Source organism: Gorilla gorilla, chromosome 11 (genome assembly GCF_029281585.2).
Source record: "Gorilla gorilla gorilla isolate KB3781 chromosome 11, NHGRI_mGorGor1-v2.1_pri, whole genome shotgun sequence".
NCBI classification, from domain to species: Eukaryota; Metazoa; Chordata; class Mammalia; order Primates; family Hominidae; genus Gorilla; species Gorilla gorilla.
This window is the reverse complement of record NC_073235.2, coordinates 108,811,047-108,823,262: the sequence shown is the minus strand read 5'-3', so window position 1 is coordinate 108,823,262 and position 12,216 is coordinate 108,811,047. Positions and strand designations below refer to the sequence as shown.

General features: G+C 44.1%; 1 protein-coding gene and 1 long non-coding RNA gene across 9 annotated transcripts in view; one reads left to right on the top strand and one right to left on the bottom strand.

The window, feature by feature from the left end:
• LOC134756672 (uncharacterized) overlaps positions 1 to 4,555 on the bottom strand; it is a 67,509-nt gene extending 62,954 nt beyond the window's left edge. The window contains exon 1 of the long non-coding RNA XR_010129683.1: positions 4,254 to 4,555. This is a non-coding gene — a long non-coding RNA (uncharacterized lncRNA). The remainder of the gene's footprint in view (positions 1 to 4,253) is intronic.
• CMKLR2 (chemerin chemokine-like receptor 2) overlaps positions 1 to 12,216 on the top strand; it is a 42,409-nt gene that overhangs the window by 10,025 nt on the left and 20,168 nt on the right. For 2 of the 8 annotated variants that reach the window (XM_063695128.1, XM_063695129.1), the window contains one exon: positions 3,983 to 4,037. The exons of 3 other annotated variants lie outside the window; for them this stretch is intronic. The gene's annotated coding sequence lies outside the window, so the exon portion shown is untranslated. Of the gene's footprint in view, positions 1 to 3,582; positions 3,639 to 3,982; positions 4,038 to 12,216 lie in introns of all 8 variants that reach the window. 3 more of the 8 variants (XM_063695130.1, XM_055380399.2, XM_055380398.2) reach the window with 2 other exon arrangements.

Sequence of the window (12,216 nt, the reverse complement as noted above, 5' to 3'; positions counted from 1 at the left end):
CAGCCTGACCAACATGGAGAAACTGTCTCTACTAAAAATACAAAATTAGCTGAGCATGGTGGCACATGCCTGTAATCTCAGCTACTTGGGAGACTGAGGCAGAAGAATCGCTGGAACCCAGGAGCCAGAGGTTGCGGTGAGCTGAGATCACGCCATTGTACTCTAGCCCAGGCAACAACAGCAAAACTCCATCTCAAAAAAAAAAAAAAAGGCCCTGAGGTCAGACAGACCCAGATGTTTAGTCTGTTCTTCACCACTTTTGCTAAGTGCCAAAGCTCTCTTAGCCTTGTAGAAATAATAACAGTACCTCCCAGGATTCTTGTGAGAGTTAAATGTGACAATGCATGTGAAGTTGCTTAGCATTGTACCATACTTAACAAGTACTCAGGAAATGCTGAGTATTACTATATGTGTTAAGTGCTATTTACATAATTAGATGTGGTTGGTACTTGCTTCCTTTGAGTGGAATTAGGTCAACTGGTTTTAATTATAAGCAACAGGCCAGGCATGGTGTCTCATACCTGTAATCCCAGCACTCTGGGAGGCCGAGGCAGGTGGATCACCTAAGGTCAGGAGTTCGAGACCAGCCTGGCCAACATGGCGAAACCCTGTCTCTACTAAAAATACAAAATTAGCCAAGTGGGGTGGCACATGCTTGTTGTCCCAGCTACTCCAGAGGCTGAGGCAGGAGAATCACTTGAACCCTGTTGCAGTGAACTGAGATCATGCCACTGCACTCCAGCCTGGGCAACAGAGCAAGAGACTCTGTCTCAAAAAAAAAAAAAAAAAAAAAATTATAAGCAACACATGACAGTGACAATGGTTTATAGTGAACTTGTTTGCTCCTCATACCAGTTTAGAGAAAAATCTCATCATCTTTTCCTAGAAATGGGAACTGTTGTCAGTCAGAAGTGCTGGTCCAAGGAAGTGGCTGAACAGATTGAACACACCTCTCAGGAGTGAGGCAGGCTTTTCTACATCCTCAACATTCTTTTAATGCTTTTGATTAAAAAAAAAAAAAGGGGGGGGCTGAAACAGGAACTAATGGATTTGATGATAATCAAGAACTCAAATTCTCTTCTCCAGTTCACGTTTGCCTTCTCAGACAAAATAGTTATTGCCAAGATGCCCAGGCATGTGAATGCCTTTATCAAAACCTACTGAACAGTCTTTCCTTCAATAAATACTATTGAGCCCTACAGTTTGCCAGGCACTGTGCTAGGCTCTGGGAGTATGAAGGTAAGCAAAACCACAGGTTGGTGGCAGAGACAGACATTCTTGAAATAAGCCTCCACATATGTAGTAACAGTTGCTCTAAGTGAGGAGCTTAGAGCAGGGGCCCTGATTTAGGCTGGGGCATAGGTTTTTGGAGGCAGGGAAGAGTTCATTTAGGGAAGTAACATCTAAAAGTACCACTTACCCTTTAGAAGAGCTGGCGATTTTCTCTTTAATTCCAAAACCACCAGCAAGTTTAGGAGATAAAAGCTTAGTCAAATAAATTTTTGGTTACTATATGGAAAATGCCATGTTGATATAAATTATTTGTTCTATCACCCAGCTGTATTGATAACATTAAACATGGCCTTTCCATTTGTTATTGTGCCCCAATGTGACTCTCATTTTATTAACTGTATTCAAAATAAAACCATCCACCTTTAGAATGATTTTATCCCTATTAACACACACATACAAATGCATACTTAATTACAGTTCTTTGCATACAACAAACAAGTTGGGAAAAATTTAGATGGTAAAATGAAATGGTTTCTTTCTTGTCTGGGAGAGACTCCTTGTTCTGGAATGGTATTTCACAGATAAATATGGTGTTTCTCTATGATCTTCCTTTTGGGTTTTTGGCAGTTGAATGGGGAAGGGTGTATTTCAGCACACGCTGAAAACTGCTTGTCTTGTAGGAAGGATTATAATACACCAAACAGGCCAGGCGCAGTGGCTAATGCCTGTAATCCCAGCACTTTAGGAGGCCGAGGTGGGCAGATCACCTGAGGTCGGGAGTTCGAGACGAGCCTGACCAACATGGAGAAACCCCGTCTCTACTAAAAATACAAAATTAGCTGGACATGGTGGCATATGCCTGTAATCCCAGCTAGTAGGGAGGCTGAGGCAGGAGAATCGCTTGAACCTGGGAGGTGGAGGTTGCGGGGAGCCGAGATCACGCCATTCCACTCCAGCCTGGGCAACAAGAGCGAAACTCCATCTCAAAAATAATAATAATAATAATAATAATAATAATAATAATACACCAAACACTGTGTAAAAGTGGCATTTTCACCTCACACCTAAAATCCCACCACTTTGGGAGGCCAAGGCAAGAAGATCACTTGAGCCCAGGAATTCAAGACCAGCCTGAGCAACATAGTAAGACCCTGTCTCTACCCCAAATTAAAAAAAAAAAAAAATTAGCCGAGTGTGGTGGTGAGCACCTGTAGTCCCAGTTACTGGGAAGGCTGAGGTGGGAGGACCACTTGAGCCCAGGAGTTCGAGGCTGCAGTGAGCTATGATTGTGCTAATGCACTCTAGCCTGGAGACAGACTCTGTTTCCAAAAAAGAAAGAAAGAAAGTCGTATTTCGAGACTTCCTCAGAAATATGTTAGATTTCCCAAAATGCAGTAAGTTAAAAAAAAGTTTAGCTATTTTAACTTGTTATTTGAACATTTACAAGAATATGCACACATCTTTCAGCCTTAAATAAATAAAAGATTGATTTTTGAAAATAGAGACCTGTTTTCTAGATATGGTAAATGGAATCTGCTCAGAATCACTGGATGCTCTTTACTAATTTCCCACATTATGACCACTTCTTTTTACTTGTTTCTCAAGCAATCAGTAAATGATATATTCATCAAACTTAAGAGAGTAAACAAAATGTATCTCTTCCTAAGAAAAACAACTGATTGCTTCTTTAGCCAGTTGGATTACAGCAGGTCAGTGAGATCATAGCAAGTAGCCTGATTATGTTGTACTGATATTCATCACAAGAAATGAACTAATCTACACAAATCTTTTGCTGCAAAATAAATAAACTCCTTTGGTGGAACATTATCACAAGATCAGAATGTGCCACTTTGTCAAGGACGGAATGAACACAGCGTAGCTTTACTGTAACAGCAGGAAACCATTATTTTGTGGCTCACAGCAGTCTTTCAGTTGATGTTTTCTCTCAGGATGAAACCCAGATCCAAAATGCCATCAAAAGTACCCACAAACCGGGTGCGGTGGCTCATGCCTGTAATCCCCGCTACTCAGGAGGCTGAGGGCAGAGTAATTGCTTGAACCCGGGAGGTTGAGGTTGCATTGAGCCGAGATCATGCCACTGCACTCTGGCCTGGGCGACAGAGCGAGACTCTGTCTCAAAAAAAAAACAAAAACAAAAACAGAAAACAGTAACCACAAATGAGCTCTCTGATTAGAGCCATTGATCATTAAATTAGCTAGAAGCCCAAGAATTTGCTATGTTTCAGCAGTCATGTAAGTCATGTGAAATATTTCATAATACAATGTAATGAAAGAATCAAGTAAAGTCATAACAATGATATTGAACTTTTTTTTTTTTTTTTTTTTGAGACGGAGTCTCGCTCTGTCGCCCAGGCTGGAGTGCAGTGGTGCGATCTCGGCTCACGGTAAGCTCCGCCTCCCGGGTTCACACCATTCTCCTGCCTCAGCCTCCCGAGTAGGTGGGACTACAGACGCCCGCCACCATGCCCGGCTAATTTTTTGTATTTTTAGTAAAGACGGGGTTTCACCATGTTAGCCAGGATGGTCTCGATCTCCTGACCTTGTGATCTGCCCGCCTCGGCCTCCCAAAGTGCTGGGATTACAGGCGTGAGCCACTGCGCCCGGCCTGATATTGCACATTTATTGAGCTCTTACTATGATCCAGACACTGAGCTATGCCCTAACATATATTATCTTTTGTCATTCATACAATAAACCTAGAACAGTTTACTCATAGTTTCTTCCCCAGTTCCCTAGATCATCGATGAAGGAACAGGAACTGATTGTACCAAAACACTTATACGGTAAGCTTGATCAATGTATTTGATTTAGTATCTATGCTGGGCTGAGAAAAACATGCAAAGCAGTACCTACAAATAAGAAAACAGGAACTAAGCTGGGCATGGTGGCACATGCCTGGAGTCCCAGCTACTTGGGAGGCTGAGGCTTCCCACGACCGCCCCTCACATTCATTAGTTCGCTAGATCAGATCGGAGAACTCGGGAAAATGGCGTACTTACAAGACTGCAGGTTTACTACAAGGGCCAGAACTCAAGAAGAGCCGGATGGAAGCGATGCACGGGACAAGGTCTGTGGGAAGGGGCGCGGAGCTTCCATGCCCTCTGGGCGCGCCACCATTTCCAGGACCTCCGTGTGTTCACCAAACCGGAAGCTCTGGTTTTTACGGAGGCTCATTACTTAGTCATGATTGATTAAACCACTGGCCATTGGAAATTAATGCAATCTCCAGCCCCCAGTCCTCCCCTGGAGGTGGAAGTTGGAAGTTGGGAAGCGGGCTGTGGACACGATTTGTAATGAATGCAAGACACCGGTGTTGGGCTGCCTTTTTTTTTTTTTGAGACAGAGTCTCGCGCTTTTCGCCCAGGCTGGAGTGCAATGGCGCGATCTTGGCTCACTGCAAACCTCCACCTCCCGGGTTCAAGCAGTTCTCCTGCCTCAGCCTCCCGAGTAGCTGGGATTACAGGCATGCGCCACCATGCCCGGCTAATTTTTTTTTTTTTTTTTTTTTTTTTTTTTTTGTAGTTTTAGAAGAGACGGGGTTTCACCATGTTGGTCAGGCTGGTCTTGAACTCCTGACCTCAAATGATCTGCCCGCCTCGGCCTCCCAAAGTGCTGGGATTACAGGTGTGAGCCACCGTGCCCGGCCTGGGCTCTTTCAAACGGAGCAAGGTTCAAGTTTGTGCCTACAAAGGGGGACAAAACAGGGTTATCTAGGAGGGAGGAGGTCGATCTGGTAGCAAGAAAGAACTAGTGAGTTTGGGAGGTGTCCGCAATAGGAAAGGAAACGCGCTGGAGTGGGTGCAGTGGATGGAGGGGTGACAGGCTTTGAGGGGCTGGCAGCATCTGAGGTCCACAGTGCCACGTGTACCGAGGCACTGAGAGGAGCAGAGTTTTCCTCTTTTGTAGTAAGGTAAGCCGGCCGCCTGACCTGGATGGGTTGAAACCCAGCCCCCCGCCGCTGCCACCACCCACCTCCCCCATCCCCACCCGAATGAGGCGGGCGCCCTGGGCGAATAGCTATGACGCCATCCAGCCTTAACCAGGTTAGTGCGGAACGTGGTGGCGCGCCTGCAGCCCCAGCTACTCAAGAGGCTGAAGCAGGAGAACTGCTTGAGCCCAGGAGGTTGAAACTGCAGTGAACCATTATTGCACCACTGCACTCCAGTCTGGGCAACTGAGCCAGACCTGTCTTTTAAAAACAAAGGGAAAACACACACACAAAACCAAGGCTGTGATCCTATGATCTTTAGCCAATCTGACTTCACCCCTTTTCAAACAGTCTAAAGATTATTTAAAAAAATATATTTCATACCATCTTCTCTCTATAGCCTCCATGTCACCCCATCCCTTCAAAAAACTTAGTAGAACCTAACAGAACCTTAAGGTTTCAGTGCTTACTGAATTTTAGACATCAACAAGTCCAATCACGTGTAATGTCTGATTTCCTGCTTAAAACCCCTCACTTTAAGGTTGCATCATTAAACATCTCCAAGTATGAGAAATGTACCACCCTGTGACATAGCTTTACAGTAGAATGAAAGCTCCATAAGTTCTGTGTCCTACTCTCTCTCCAGGGCCTAGAATACATAGTAGGTGCTGAATAAATAATTCATTTAATTTAGTTTTTAAATGTTTAACAACTATAATCTTTAGGAAATTCTGCCTTACATTGAGCTAACATTAGCGTCCCTCAATTTTTTGAAGCCAGTTTGAACAGTTCCCTCTTCCAAATGCCAGCCCTTGGGCATTTGAAAAAATTGTTACCCTGCTCTTTCTTTTCTAGGATAAATAGCTTCCACCAGTTTGCTCAATGCTCCTCACATGATATAGTTTCTCTCCATCCGGTTCCCTCTCCTCTGGACATATTTCAGTTTATCATTGTTTCTCTTAAACTGTAATTCCCAGAAAAGAACACAGTACCCCTAGGTGCTGTCTGATCAGTTCAAGTAGAATTGGATAAACACTCCCCCAATTCTATTAAGACAGCCCAAGGGCAAAATTACTTTTTTTTTTTTTTTTTTTAGCTGTCTCATCCCGTTGTTGACTCACATTGAGCTCAAGGTCAAGGAGAAAGGTTGTGTTTGGGCAGAAATTTAGGTTGTTTAAATCACAGAACAGGTCATCACAGGGCACTAATCGTGATGCCCTTGGTGAATGGTTCAAAGGAAATGTATATGAAAAGTGGTTGTGTGGGACCCCGCTGGGGTACACTACATTTACTTCCTTTTCATGGTGAAAAGGCACTAAATAAGCCATTAGTCAATATTACGTATCTCTTTAATGTAGAATTATGAAATCCATTTTAAGGAAATAATTCAGGGCCTGCAATTTCTGCCTAGACACATTATCTGCTAGGAAAACTTGTTGGAGAAGATTATTTGCTTTGCATGGCAACTGGCATAAGGTTCAGTGCAGGTGTTGCTTAACAAGTGAATGCTGACCAGGCAGGGTGGCTCACACCTATAATCCCAGCACTTTGGGAGGATTACTTGAGGTCAGAAGTTTGAGATCAGACTGGCCAACATGGTAAAACCCCATCGCTACAAAAAATACAAAAATTAGCCAGGAGTGGTGGCGGGTGCCTGTAATCTCAGATACTCAGGAGGCTACGGTGGGAGGATCCCTTGAGTCCAAGAGTTTGAAGTTGCAGTTAGCTATGATTGTGCCCCTACACTCCAACATGGGAGAAAGAGTGAGACCCTACCTCTAAAAAATAACAGTAAAAATAAAACGAAAGAAAGAAAGAAAAGGAAAAAACATGCTTTGTCTGATTTTGCCTTGTTAGAGAAAATCTGTGATGAGAACAAAAGATACAGGAAATTATTCTAAAAGTAGAATTTTTAAAACAAAATTTTCTTGTATCAGATGGTTTTTTACTGTGTTCCTTCCAAGTTCCTTGTCAGAAATAAACTGCCTATTAGGTACGATGGCACATGCCTGTAATTCCAGGTACTCCAGAGGCTGAAAGGGAGGATCTCTTGGGGCCAGGAGTGCTAGCGCAGCCTGGGCAACATAGCAAGATCCCATCTCTATAAAAATAAATAAAAAGGAAAAGTGCTTGTGTTATGTTTCAGTGAAGGTATATTGTATTACTGGTATAAGTGTCAAGATATTTTGTGACTGTTTTCTTGAATTTGAATACCTGGAGATGTACTTGGCTTTTGAATTGTCTAAAGTATTGAGACCATAGACAGTGCAGATATGTGCCTATATCCATCCTTTGTATGACCCACCATTCTTTTTCTTTCTTTGGTGAGACAGAGATTTACTCTTGTTGCCCAGGCTGGAGTGCAATGGCACCATCTCGGCTCACCGCATCCTCCGCTTCCCAGGTTCAAGTGATTCTCCTGTCTCAGCCTCCCGAGCAGCTGGGATTACAGGCATGTGTCACCAGGCCCGGCTAATTTTGTATTTTTAGTAGAGATGGGGTTTCACTGTGTTGCCCAGGCTGATCTCGAACTCCTGACCTCAGGTGATCCGCCCGCCTCAGCCTCCCAAAGTGCTGGGATTACAGGCATGAGCCACTGCGTCCGGCCGACCCACCATTCTTAATGGCTTTTAGAAGGTCACTTTCATTTCCCTCAAGTACAAGACCTTTGTTTCTGGGACAAGGTGATTAATATCAACTATGAAAGAAAGATTAAGTAAATTAAAATGACTTACTATACAGCTATTGGTATATACTCTTCGTGTCCAGAAGCAATTTACAATATGTCAAGAAGTGTCTCTACAGTGGTTCTTGCCCTCTCATTTCTACCACTGGTTAGAGAATAGGTATGTGGAAAAGATGTCATAGGGCCAGGCACGGTGTCTCACCCCTGTAATCCCAGCACTTTGGGAGGGCGAGGCAGGTGGATCACCTGAGACCAGCCTGGCCAACATGACAAAACCCCGTCTCTACTAAAAATACAAAAATTAGCCAGGTGTGGTTGTGGGTGCCTGTAATCCTGGCTACTTGGGAGGGTGAGGCAGGAGAATCGCTTGAACCCAGGAGGCAGAGGTTGCAGTGAGCTGAGATTGAGCCACTGCACTCCAGCCTGGGAGACAGAGCAAGAGGCTCCATTTCGGGGGGGGGGGGGAAGCCGTAATACAAAATAGGCTAAGAATAAAGAAAAGAATGCTTAAAATATGTTTTCTAAGGTTATGTATTTTACCATTGAACCAGGATCTTTTCCCTTCCCTCCTTTGCCTCTTTCCCTCCAGGCATTCTTTCTTGCGCATGTGTTCGCACTCATGCTCGCTCTCTCTGTCTTCTTTCTCTCTCTTTAAATGAGACAGAGTCTCGCTCTGTTGCCCAGGCTGGAGTGCAGTAGTGCGATCTTGGCTCACTGCAACCTCCACCTCCGAGGCTCAAGCAATTCTCTTGCCTCAGCCTCCGAGTAGCTGGGATTATAGGCATGTGCCACCACGCCCAGCTAATTTTTTGTATTTTTAGTGGAGATGGGGTTTCACCATGTTGGCCAGGCTGGTCTCGAACTCCTGGTCTCAAGTAATCTGCCCACCTGGGCCTCCCAAAGTGCTAGGATTACAGGTGTGAGCCATTGCACCCAGCCTCCCTCTCTCTCAAGGAAAAAAGAGGAGAAAAGAAAAGGGGGTTTGGGCTATATGCACAAATGCTCTCTCTCTCCCTACATTCTAGTTATGTGAACTTAAATATGAAGAACTAGTTGGGAAGTGGAAATTCTGTTTCTTCTAAAATTCTACAGCTGTTCTGGGCACTGTTGATGTTTATAACCTTCCCTCACAGATGTTACATTTTATGAACTGTGACTCATCAGGGTGGTTCTAGCATCTTTAGATGGACAGAAATCCCCAAAGGCAGGATGATTACATAAGTCTGCTTCACTCAAAACCTGAAATATTTGAATAGAATATTTCCTGGGGGAAAAAAAAAAGCAGTAAGACTTTGCCATACTTTCACGAATCAGAAACACTAATAATTTCAGTTGGTTCTTTTCTGTGGGAGGAATGAGGGAGGTACAATATTCTTGTTTGGGAAGGTTTTGTTTTCATTTGCAGAATGTTTTTAATTTGTATAGGCTTTTTGGCTTGGACCTTGATCTATATTTTTGTTCCAATGTGCAAAAAACCATTTACTGGAAGACGTTGTTTGAATGTCCACTCTGTGCAAGGGACCGGATTTGGTGCTAGTTTGAGGCATGGAGAGTAATAAAAGAGCTAGAGTATACGGTGCTGCCATCTTTGAGCTTCTCAGTTAGGAAACACCAGGGGCAGAATCATAAAAGTTTAGAATTAGATGTCACCTGTATTTTCCACATGAGACACCTGGGGTCCCAATTGGGCCACTGACCCACCCAAAGTTACATAGTTAGTGATATTCAGAGCTACATTTTAGAACCATCTCTCCTAAGTTCCAATGCTTTTTCAGCACACGGGACTGCCTAATATCCACGGACTTAAGCAGGATCAAGTGTTATGGCAGGTCAGAACTAGGATAAGGCAATTGAGGCAAAATTTAACAGGGCACCAAAAGCCTCAGTAATTAAAATTAATGGAAAATAATCCATGATTAACAAAATATCAAATTTTTAAACAAAGACAAGGTCCTACACTGCTCTTCCATAACCCAGCTTCGCCTGTCTCACCCTAATCTCAGCCCTCCATCATACAATCTGAACTTTTGGGTGGATCAAGGGGGAAAACCAACATGGAAAATATTCCACTGGCTGGAATCCCTGGATGTGTAGAGTGAGCTGTCCAGGTGTTCGAAGATGGATCACAAACCTTTGTGCACAACAGTGTATTGAGAGAAAATGGCTCTCATTTGTTTTAATTAAAAAGTGATGGCAGTTTTGAGGGTAAAACTACAAAAAGAAAGTGAGACTGGGTTGAGCATGGTGGCTCACACCTGTAATCCCAGCACTTTGGGAGGCCGAGGTGGAAGGATTGCTTGAGCTCAAGAGTTCTAGACCAGCCTGGGCAACATAGCAAGATACCATCTCTACAAAAAAATTTTTATAATTACAATGAAATTTTTTAAATGAAACTGAAGAGTAAAGGGGAAACTCAAGATGTGATAGTGGGTCATAACCTCTACAGGGCACTGCTCCCATAATGAACCCCATTCCATTCAAGAGCACTGCGAGGCAGAGCACAAAATGGAATCCCCAGAACCCTACAAAGGGGTTTAGTTGGAGGGCTTTGATTACAGCAAGATACTGGGTTAAAATTTTTCTTTCCCTGTTTAATTTTCTTCTCTCTCATCCATGTCCTGTGCCTGAAGTGTTAACCAGCACCTGGATTTGCACCATTTGAAAGTAGCCTTGCCCTTAGAAAACCTAGAAGAAAAAAACCTAGAAGCAATCACACTGGGTCCCAGAAGAAAGGACAGGCCCTTGGACAAATGCAGTCCTACAGGTTCACATAGGAGTCCTATAGGTCACCAAGAGAGACTGAAAGGGCATGTGGGACTTAAGCAGCTCTGGAGCAGTAAAGAATATGCATTTGGGCCGGGCGCAGTGGCTTACGCCTGTAATCCCAGCACTTTGGGAGGCCGAGGCAGGCGGATCATGAGGTCAAGAGATTGAGACCAGCCTGGCCAATATGGTGAAACCCCGTCTCTACTAAAAATACAAAAATTAGCTGGGTGTGGTGGTGCGCACCTGTAGTCCCAGCTACTCGGAAGGCTGAGGCAGTAGAAATCGCTTGAACCCAGGAGGTGGAGGTTGCAGTGCGCCGAGATCACGCCACTGCACTCCAGCCAAGGCAACAGAGCAAGACTTGGTCTAAAAAACAAACAAAAAAAGAATATGCATTTTCCTGAGTGTCCTCTCTTCATTTATTCCTCAGAATCCAGCTGCCAGAGGCTGGATGAGAGTTGGTTTACGTCTGGCAATTTGGTTCTTGTAAAGTCATCCTGCAGTGACTTTAACAACAGAGTCAGAACCAGCCCGAGGAACAGAGCAGACCCTGGGCAAATGTGGACTTCTGACGTAGTACTAAAATAAAGCTATGATAAAAGCTCAAAATTAAAAACTGTTCTTACAAACTGGCTGCTCCACCGGGCCTGGAGGTGGAGGTGAGAAGAGGGGAGTGGTGAGGAAGAGTCTGAGAAAGAATCAAAGTCGCTTTCTTTTCCATGCATCGTTCTGGGCTTCCTCCTATCAAGTCATCCTCCTCTGCAGGGAAGAATGGTTTATTTTGTGTTTTGTTTTGTTTTTTCATTCAGCCACAGGTGCAGCTCTGGAAAAGGAATGTAGATTTATTCTCTAAATTCAGCATCGCTCTCTCCTGGTTTAAACACTATTTATTTATTTATTTATTTATTTATTTTTATTTTTATTTATTTTTTTGAGACAGAGTCTCACTCTGTCGCCTAGGCTGGAGTGCAGTGGTATGATCTTGGCTCACTGCAACCTGTGCCTCCAGGGTTCCAGCGATTCTCCTGCCTCGACCTCCAAGTAGCTCGGATTACAGGCGTGTGCCACCACGCTCAGCTAATTTTTGTATTTTTAGTAGAGATAGGGTTTCACTGTGTTTGCCAGGCTGGTCTCAAACTCCTGCACTCAAGTGATCCGCCCACCTCAGCCTCCCGAGTAGCTGGGATTCCAGGCATGCGCCACTGCTCCCAGCTAATTTTGTATTTTTAGTAGAGATGGAGTTTCTCTATGTTGGTCAGGCTGGTCTCGAACTCCCGACCTCAGGTGATCTGCCCGCCTCGGCCTCCCAAAGTGCTGGGATTACAGGCGTGAGCCACTGTGCCTGGCCTCTGAAGAGTTTTTATAAATTCTTTAGTTTTCTTGATTTTCAACTTCCTAGTCTGTAAATAGAGAATAAGAACTCAAAAACGATATCCATTATCATAGAGTCTTGCCCTTGAAGGATGATGTGAAAAGCCCACTTAGTGCATGAGTCAGTGCCTTCTGGAGTATCTCCAGCCAGCAGCATCCAGGCTGTGATCAAACTCCCTTAGTGCCCACCCAATGCAATGCATTCTGCTTG